The following is a 9,645-nucleotide window of genomic DNA, read 5'->3' on the forward strand; positions in this document are numbered from 1 at the left end:
GTATTACAGACTCAGACAGGGACATGTTGGTATTACAGACTCAGACAGGGACATGTTGGTATTACAGACTCAGACAGGGACATGTTGGTATTACAGACTCAGACAGGGACATGTTGGTATTACAGACTCAGACAGGGACATGTTGGTATTACAGACTCAGACAGGGACATGTTGGTATTACAGACTCAGACAGGGACATGTTGGTATTACAGACTCAGACATGTTGGTATTATAGACTCAGACAGGGACATGTTAGTATTACAGACTCAGACAGGGACATGTTGGTATTACAGACTCAGACAGGGACATGTTGGTATTACAGACTCAGACAGGGACATGTTGGTATTATAGACTCAGACAGGGACATGTTGGTATTACAGACTCAGACAGGGACATGTTGGTATTACAGACTCAGACAGGAACATGTTGGTATTACAGACTCAGACAGGAACATGTTGGTATTACAGACTCAGACAGGGACATGTTGGTATTACAGACTCAGACAGGGACATGTTGGTATTACAGACTCAGACAGGGACATGTTGGTATTACAGACTCAGACAGGAGCATGTTGGTATTACAGACTCAGACAGGGACATGTTGGTATTACAGACTCAGACAGGGACATGTTGGTATTACAGACTCAGATAGGGACATGTTGGTATTACAGACTCAGACAGGGACATGTTGGTATTACAGACTCAGACAGGGACATGTTGGTATTACAGACTCAGACAGGGACATGTTGGTATTACAGACTCAGACATGTTGGTATTATAGACTCAGACAGGGACATGTTGGTATTACAGACTCAGACAGGGACATGTTGGTATTATAGACTCAGACAGGAACATGTTGGTATTACAGACTCAGACAGGGACATGTTGGTATTACAGACTCAGACAGGGACATGTTGGTATTACAGACTCAGACAGGGACATGTTGGTATTACAGACTCAGACAGGGACATGTTGGTATTACAGACTCAGACAGGGACATGTTGGTATTACAGACTCAGACAGGGACATGTTGTATTACAGACTCAGACAGGGACATGTTGGTATTACAGACTCAGACAGGAACATGTTGGTATTACAGACTCAGACAGGGACATGTTGGTATTACAGACTCAGACAGGGACATGTTGGTATTACAGACTCAGACAGGGACATGTTGGTATTACAGACTCAGACAGGGACATGTTGGTATTACAGACTCAGACAGGGACATGTTGTATTACAGACTCAGACAGGGAACATGTTGGTATTACAGACTCAGACAGGGACATGTTGGTATTACAGACTCAGACAGGGACATGTTGGTATTACAGACTCAGACAGGGACATGTTGGTATTACAGACTCAGACAGGGACATGTTGGTATTACAGACTCAGACAGGGACATGTTGGTATTACAGACTCAGACAGGGACATGTTGGTATTACAGACTCAGACAGGGACATGTTGGTATTACAGACTCAGACATGTTGGTATTATAGACTCAGACAGGGACATGTTAGTATTACAGACTCAGACAGGGACATGTTGGTATTACAGACTCAGACAGGGACATGTTGGTATTACAGACTCAGACAGGGACATGTTGGTATTATAGACTCAGACAGGGACATGTTGGTATTACAGACTCAGACAGGGACATGTTGGTATTACAGACTCAGACATGTTGGTATTATAGACTCAGACAGGGACATGTTAGTATTACAGACTCAGACAGGGACATGTTGGTATTACAGACTCAGACAGGGACATGTTGGTATTACAGACTCAGACAGGGACATGTTGGTATTATAGACTCAGACAGGGACATGTTGGTATTACAGACTCAGACAGGGACATGTTGGTATTACAGACTCAGACAGGAACATGTTGGTATTACAGACTCAGACAGGAACATGTTGGTATTACAGACTCAGACAGGGACATGTTGGTATTACAGACTCAGACAGGGACATGTTGGTATTACAGACTCAGACAGGGACATGTTGGTATTACAGACTCAGACAGGAGCATGTTGGTATTACAGACTCAGACAGGGACATGTTGGTATTACAGACTCAGACAGGGACATGTTGGTATTACAGACTCAGATAGGGACATGTTGGTATTACAGACTCAGACAGGGACATGTTGGTATTACAGACTCAGACAGGGACATGTTGGTATTACAGACTCAGACAGGGACATGTTGGTATTACAGACTCAGACATGTTGGTATTATAGACTCAGACATGTTGGTATTATAGACTCAGACAGGGACATGTTGGTATTATAGACTCAGACAGGAACATGTTGGTATTACAGACTCAGACAGGAGCATGTTGGTATTACAGACTCAGACAGGGACATGTTGGTATTACAGACTCAGACAGGGACATGTTGGTATTACAGACTCAGATAGGGACATGTTGGTATTACAGACTCAGACAGGGACATGTTGGTATTACAGACTCAGACAGGGACATGTTGGTATTACAGACTCAGACAGGGACATGTTGGTATTACAGACTCAGACATGTTGGTATTATAGACTCAGACAGGGACATGTTGGTATTACAGACTCAGACAGGGACATGTTGGTATTATAGACTCAGACAGGAACATGTTGGTATTACAGACTCAGACAGGGACATGTTGGTATTACAGACTCAGACAGGGACATGTTGGTATTACAGACTCAGACAGGGACATGTTGGTATTACAGACTCAGACAGGGACATGTTGGTATTACAGACTCAGACAGGGACATGTTGGTATTACAGACTCAGACAGGGACATGTTGTATTACAGACTCAGACAGGAACATGTTGGTATTACAGACTCAGACAGGGACATGTTGGTATTACAGACTCAGACAGGGACATGTTGGTATTACAGACTCAGACAGGGACATGTTGGTATTACAGACTCAGACAGGGACATGTTGGTATTACAGACTCAGACAGGGACATGTTGTATTACAGACTCAGACAGGAACATGTTGGTATTACAGACTCAGACAGGGACATGTTGGTATTACAGACTCAGACAGGGACATGTTGGTATTACAGACTCAGACAGGGACATGTTGGTATTACAGACTCAGACAGGGACATGTTGGTATTACAGACTCAGACAGGGACATGTTGGTATTACAGACTCAGACAGGGACATGTTGGTATTACAGACTCAGACAGGGACATGTTGGTATTACAGACTCAGACAGGGACATGTTGGTATTACAGACTCAGACATGTTGGTATTATAGACTCAGACAGGGACATGTTAGTATTACAGACTCAGACAGGGACATGTTGGTATTACAGACTCAGACAGGGACATGTTGGTATTACAGACTCAGACAGGGACATGTTGGTATTATAGACTCAGACAGGGACATGTTGGTATTACAGACTCAGACAGGAACATGTTGGTATTACAGACTCAGACAGGAACATGTTGGTATTACAGACTCAGACAGGGACATGTTGGTATTACAGACTCAGACAGGGACATGTTGGTATTACAGACTCAGACAGGGACATGTTGGTATTACAGACTCAGACAGGGACATGTTGGTATTACAGACTCAGACAGGAACATGTTGGTATTACAGACTCAGACAGGGACATGTTGGTATTACAGACTCAGACAGGGACATGTTGGTATTATAGACTCAGACAGGAACATGTTGGTATTACAGACTCAGACAGGGACATGTTGGTATTACAGACTCAGACAGGGACATGTTGGTATTACAGACTCAGACAGGGACATGTTGGTATTACAGACTCAGACAGGGACATGTTGGTATTACAGACTCAGACAGGGACATGTTGGTATTACAGACTCAGACAGGGACATGTTGTATTACAGACTCAGACAGGAACATGTTGGTATTACAGACTCAGACAGGGACATGTTGGTATTACAGACTCAGACAGGGACATGTTGGTATTACAGACTCAGACAGGGACATGTTGGTATTACAGACTCAGACAGGGACATGTTGGTATTATAGACTCAGACAGGGACATGTTGGTATTACAGACTCAGACAGGAACATGTTGGTATTACAGACTCAGACAGGAACATGTTGGTATTACAGACTCAGACAGGGACATGTTGGTATTACAGACTCAGACAGGGACATGTTGGTATTACAGACTCAGACAGGGACATGTTGGTATTACAGACTCAGACAGGGACATGTTGGTATTACAGACTCAGACAGGAACATGTTGGTATTACAGACTCAGACAGGGACATGTTGGTATTACAGACTCAGACAGGGACATGTTGGTATTATAGACTCAGACAGGGACATGTTGGTATTACAGACTCAGACAGGGACATGTTGGTATTACAGACTCAGACAGGGACATGTTGGTATTACAGACTCAGACAGGGACATGTTGGTATTACAGACTCAGACAGGGACATGTTGGTATTACAGACTCAGACAGGGACATGTTGGTATTACAGACTCAGACAGGGACATGTTGGTATTACAGACTCAGACAGGAACATGTTGGTATTACAGACTCAGACAGGGACATGTTGGTATTACAGACTCAGACAGGGACATGTTGGTATTACAGACTCAGACAGGGACATGTTGGTATTACAGACTCAGACAGGGACATGTTGGTATTACAGACTCAGACAGGGACATGTTGGTATTACAGACTCAGACATGTTGGTATTATAGACTCAGACAGGGACATGTTAGTATTACAGACTCAGACAGGGACATGTTGGTATTACAGACTCAGACAGGGACATGTTGGTATTACAGACTCAGACAGGGACATGTTGGTATTATAGACTCAGACAGGGACATGTTGGTATTACAGACTCAGACAGGAACATGTTGGTATTACAGACTCAGACAGGAACATGTTGGTATTACAGACTCAGACAGGGACATGTTGGTATTACAGACTCAGACAGGGACATGTTGGTATTACAGACTCAGACAGGGACATGTTGGTATTACAGACTCAGACAGGGACATGTTGGTATTACAGACTCAGACAGGAACATGTTGGTATTACAGACTCAGACAGGGACATGTTGGTATTACAGACTCAGACAGGGACATGTTGGTATTATAGACTCAGACAGGAACATGTTGGTATTACAGACTCAGACAGGGACATGTTGGTATTACAGACTCAGACAGGGACATGTTGGTATTACAGACTCAGACAGGGACATGTTGGTATTACAGACTCAGACAGGGACATGTTGGTATTACAGACTCAGACAGGGACATGTTGGTATTACAGACTCAGACAGGGACATGTTGTATTACAGACTCAGACAGGAACATGTTGGTATTACAGACTCAGACAGGGACATGTTGGTATTACAGACTCAGACAGGGACATGTTGGTATTACAGACTCAGACAGGGACATGTTGGTATTACAGACTCAGACAGGGACATGTTGGTATTACAGACTCAGACAGGGACATGTTGTATTACAGACTCAGACAGGAACATGTTGGTATTACAGACTCAGACAGGGACATGTTGGTATTACAGACTCAGACAGGGACATGTTGGTATTACAGACTCAGACAGGGACATGTTGGTATTACAGACTCAGACAGGGACATGTTGGTATTACAGACTCAGACAGGGACATGTTGGTATTACAGACTCAGACAGGGACATGTTGGTATTACAGACTCAGACAGGGACATGTTGGTATTACAGACTCAGACATGTTGGTATTATAGACTCAGACAGGGACATGTTAGTATTACAGACTCAGACAGGGACATGTTGGTATTACAGACTCAGACAGGGACATGTTGGTATTACAGACTCAGACAGGGACATGTTGGTATTATAGACTCAGACAGGGACATGTTGGTATTACAGACTCAGACAGGGACATGTTGGTATTACAGACTCAGACAGGGACATGTTGGTATTACAGACTCAGACAGGGACATGTTGGTATTACAGACTCAGACAGGGACATGTTGGTATTACAGACTCAGACAGGGACATGTTGGTATTACAGACTCAGACAGGGACATGTTGGTATTACAGACTCAGACAGGGACATGTTGGTATTACAGACTCAGACAGGGACATGTTGGTATTACAGACTCAGACAGGGACATGTTGGTATTACAGACTCAGACATGTTGGTATTATAGACTCAGACAGGGACATGTTAGTATTACAGACTCAGACAGGGACATGTTGGTATTACAGACTCAGACAGGGACATGTTGGTATTACAGACTCAGACAGGGACATGTTGGTATTATAGACTCAGACAGGGACATGTTGGTATTACAGACTCAGACAGGGACATGTTGGTATTACAGACTCAGACAGGAACATGTTGGTATTACAGACTCAGACAGGAACATGTTGGTATTACAGACTCAGACAGGGACATGTTGGTATTACAGACTCAGACAGGGACATGTTGGTATTACAGACTCAGACAGGGACATGTTGGTATTACAGACTCAGACAGGAGCATGTTGGTATTACAGACTCAGACAGGGACATGTTGGTATTACAGACTCAGACAGGGACATGTTGGTATTACAGACTCAGATAGGGACATGTTGGTATTACAGACTCAGACAGGGACATGTTGGTATTACAGACTCAGACAGGGACATGTTGGTATTACAGACTCAGACAGGGACATGTTGGTATTACAGACTCAGACATGTTGGTATTATAGACTCAGACAGGGACATGTTGGTATTACAGACTCAGACAGGGACATGTTGGTATTATAGACTCAGACAGGAACATGTTGGTATTACAGACTCAGACAGGGACATGTTGGTATTACAGACTCAGACAGGGACATGTTGGTATTACAGACTCAGACAGGGACATGTTGGTATTACAGACTCAGACAGGGACATGTTGGTATTACAGACTCAGACAGGGACATGTTGGTATTACAGACTCAGACAGGGACATGTTGTATTACAGACTCAGACAGGAACATGTTGGTATTACAGACTCAGACAGGGACATGTTGGTATTACAGACTCAGACAGGGACATGTTGGTATTACAGACTCAGACAGGGACATGTTGGTATTACAGACTCAGACAGGGACATGTTGGTATTACAGACTCAGACAGGGACATGTTGTATTACAGACTCAGACAGGAACATGTTGGTATTACAGACTCAGACAGGGACATGTTGGTATTACAGACTCAGACAGGGACATGTTGGTATTACAGACTCAGACAGGGACATGTTGGTATTACAGACTCAGACAGGGACATGTTGGTATTACAGACTCAGACAGGGACATGTTGGTATTACAGACTCAGACAGGGACATGTTGGTATTACAGACTCAGACAGGGACATGTTGGTATTACAGACTCAGACAGGGACATGTTGGTATTACAGACTCAGACATGTTGGTATTATAGACTCAGACAGGGACATGTTAGTATTACAGACTCAGACAGGGACATGTTGGTATTACAGACTCAGACAGGGACATGTTGGTATTACAGACTCAGACAGGGACATGTTGGTATTATAGACTCAGACAGGGACATGTTGGTATTACAGACTCAGACAGGAACATGTTGGTATTACAGACTCAGACAGGAACATGTTGGTATTACAGACTCAGACAGGGACATGTTGGTATTACAGACTCAGACAGGGACATGTTGGTATTACAGACTCAGACAGGGACATGTTGGTATTACAGACTCAGACAGGGACATGTTGGTATTACAGACTCAGACAGGAACATGTTGGTATTACAGACTCAGACAGGGACATGTTGGTATTACAGACTCAGACAGGGACATGTTGGTATTATAGACTCAGACAGGGACATGTTGGTATTACAGACTCAGACAGGGACATGTTGGTATTACAGACTCAGACAGGGACATGTTGGTATTACAGACTCAGACAGGGACATGTTGGTATTACAGACTCAGACAGGGACATGTTGGTATTACAGACTCAGACAGGGACATGTTGGTATTACAGACTCAGACAGGGACATGTTGGTATTACAGACTCAGACAGGAACATGTTGGTATTACAGACTCAGACAGGGACATGTTGGTATTACAGACTCAGACAGGGACATGTTGGTATTACAGACTCAGACAGGGACATGTTGGTATTACAGACTCAGACAGGGACATGTTGGTATTACAGACTCAGACAGGGACATGTTGGTATTACAGACTCAGACAGGGACATGTTGGTATTACAGACTCAGACAGGGACATGTTGGTATTACAGACTCAGACAGGGACATGTTGGTATTACAGACTCAGACAGGGACATGTTGGTATTACAGACTCAGACAGGAACATGTTGGTATTACAGACTCAGACAGGGACATGTTGGTATTATAGACTCAGACAGGGACATGTTGGTATTACAGACTCAGACATGTTGGTATTATAGACTCAGACAGGGACATGTTGGTATTACAGACTCAGACAGGGACATGTTGGTATTACAGACTCAGACAGGGACATGTTGGTATTACAGACTCAGACAGGGACATGTTGGTATTACAGACTCAGACAGGGACATGTTGGTATTAAAGACTCAGACAGGGACATGTTGGTATTACAGACTCAGACAGGGACATGTTGGTATTACAGACTCAGACAGGGACATGTTGGTATTACAGACTCGTATTACAGACTCGGGACATGTTGAAAATGTCAGTGAGACACCTGCCAGTTGGTCAGCACATTGGTCAGCACACGGCTACGGAGAGCGTGATCACACAGTCGCCCGGAACAGCTGATGCTCTCATGCATGCCTCAGTGTTGCTTGCCTCGAAGCGAGCATAGAAGTGATATAGCTCGTCTGGTAGGCTCGTGTCACTGGGCAGCTCGCGGCTGTGCTTCCCTTTGTAGTCTGTAATAGTTTGCAGGCCCTGCCACATCCGACGGGCGTCGGAGCCGGTGTAGTATGATTCAATCTTAGTCCTGTATTGGCACTTTGCTTGTTTGATGGTTCGTCTGAGGGTGTAGCAGGATTTCTTGTAAGCTTCCGGGTTAGAGTCCCGCACCTTGAAAGCGGCAGCTCTAACCTTTAGCTCAGTGCGAATGTTGCCTGTAATCCATGGCTTCTGGTTGGGGTATGTACAGTCACTGTGTGGACGATGTCCTCGATGCACTTATTGATAAAGTCAGTGACTGATGTGGTGTACTCCTCAAGGCCATCGGAAGAATCCCAGAACATATTCCAGTCTGTGCTAGCAAAACTGTCCTGTAGTTTAGCATCTGCTTCATCTGACCACTTTTTATATAGACTGAGTCACTGGTGCTTCCTACTTTAATTTTAGCTTGTAAGCAGGAATCAGGAGGATAGAATTATAGCAGATTTGCCAAATGGAGGGCGAGGGAGAGCTTTGTACACGTCTCTGTGTGTGGAGTAAAGGTGATCTAGAATTTTTTTCCCTCTGCTGAAAGAACATGCTGAAAGAAATTAGGTAAAATGGATTTAAGTTTCCCTGCATTAAAGTCCCAGGCCACTAGGAGCGCTGCCTCTGGGTGAGCGGTTTCCTGTTTGCTTATTTCCTTATACAGCTGACTGAGTGAGTTCTTAGTGCCAGCATCTGTCTGTGGTGGTAAATAAACAGCCACGAAATA

The 9,645-nt window shown here is 44.0% G+C and overlaps 1 protein-coding gene across 1 annotated transcript in view; it reads left to right on the forward strand.

The window, feature by feature from the left end:
- Positions 1-9,645, forward strand: part of LOC120047334 (integrin alpha-10-like) — a 78,737-nt gene that overhangs the window by 50,431 nt on the left and 18,661 nt on the right. The window lies entirely within an intron of this gene.

This window comes from Salvelinus namaycush, chromosome 5 (assembly GCF_016432855.1).
Source record: "Salvelinus namaycush isolate Seneca chromosome 5, SaNama_1.0, whole genome shotgun sequence".
NCBI lineage: Eukaryota > Metazoa > Chordata > Actinopteri > Salmoniformes > Salmonidae > Salvelinus > Salvelinus namaycush.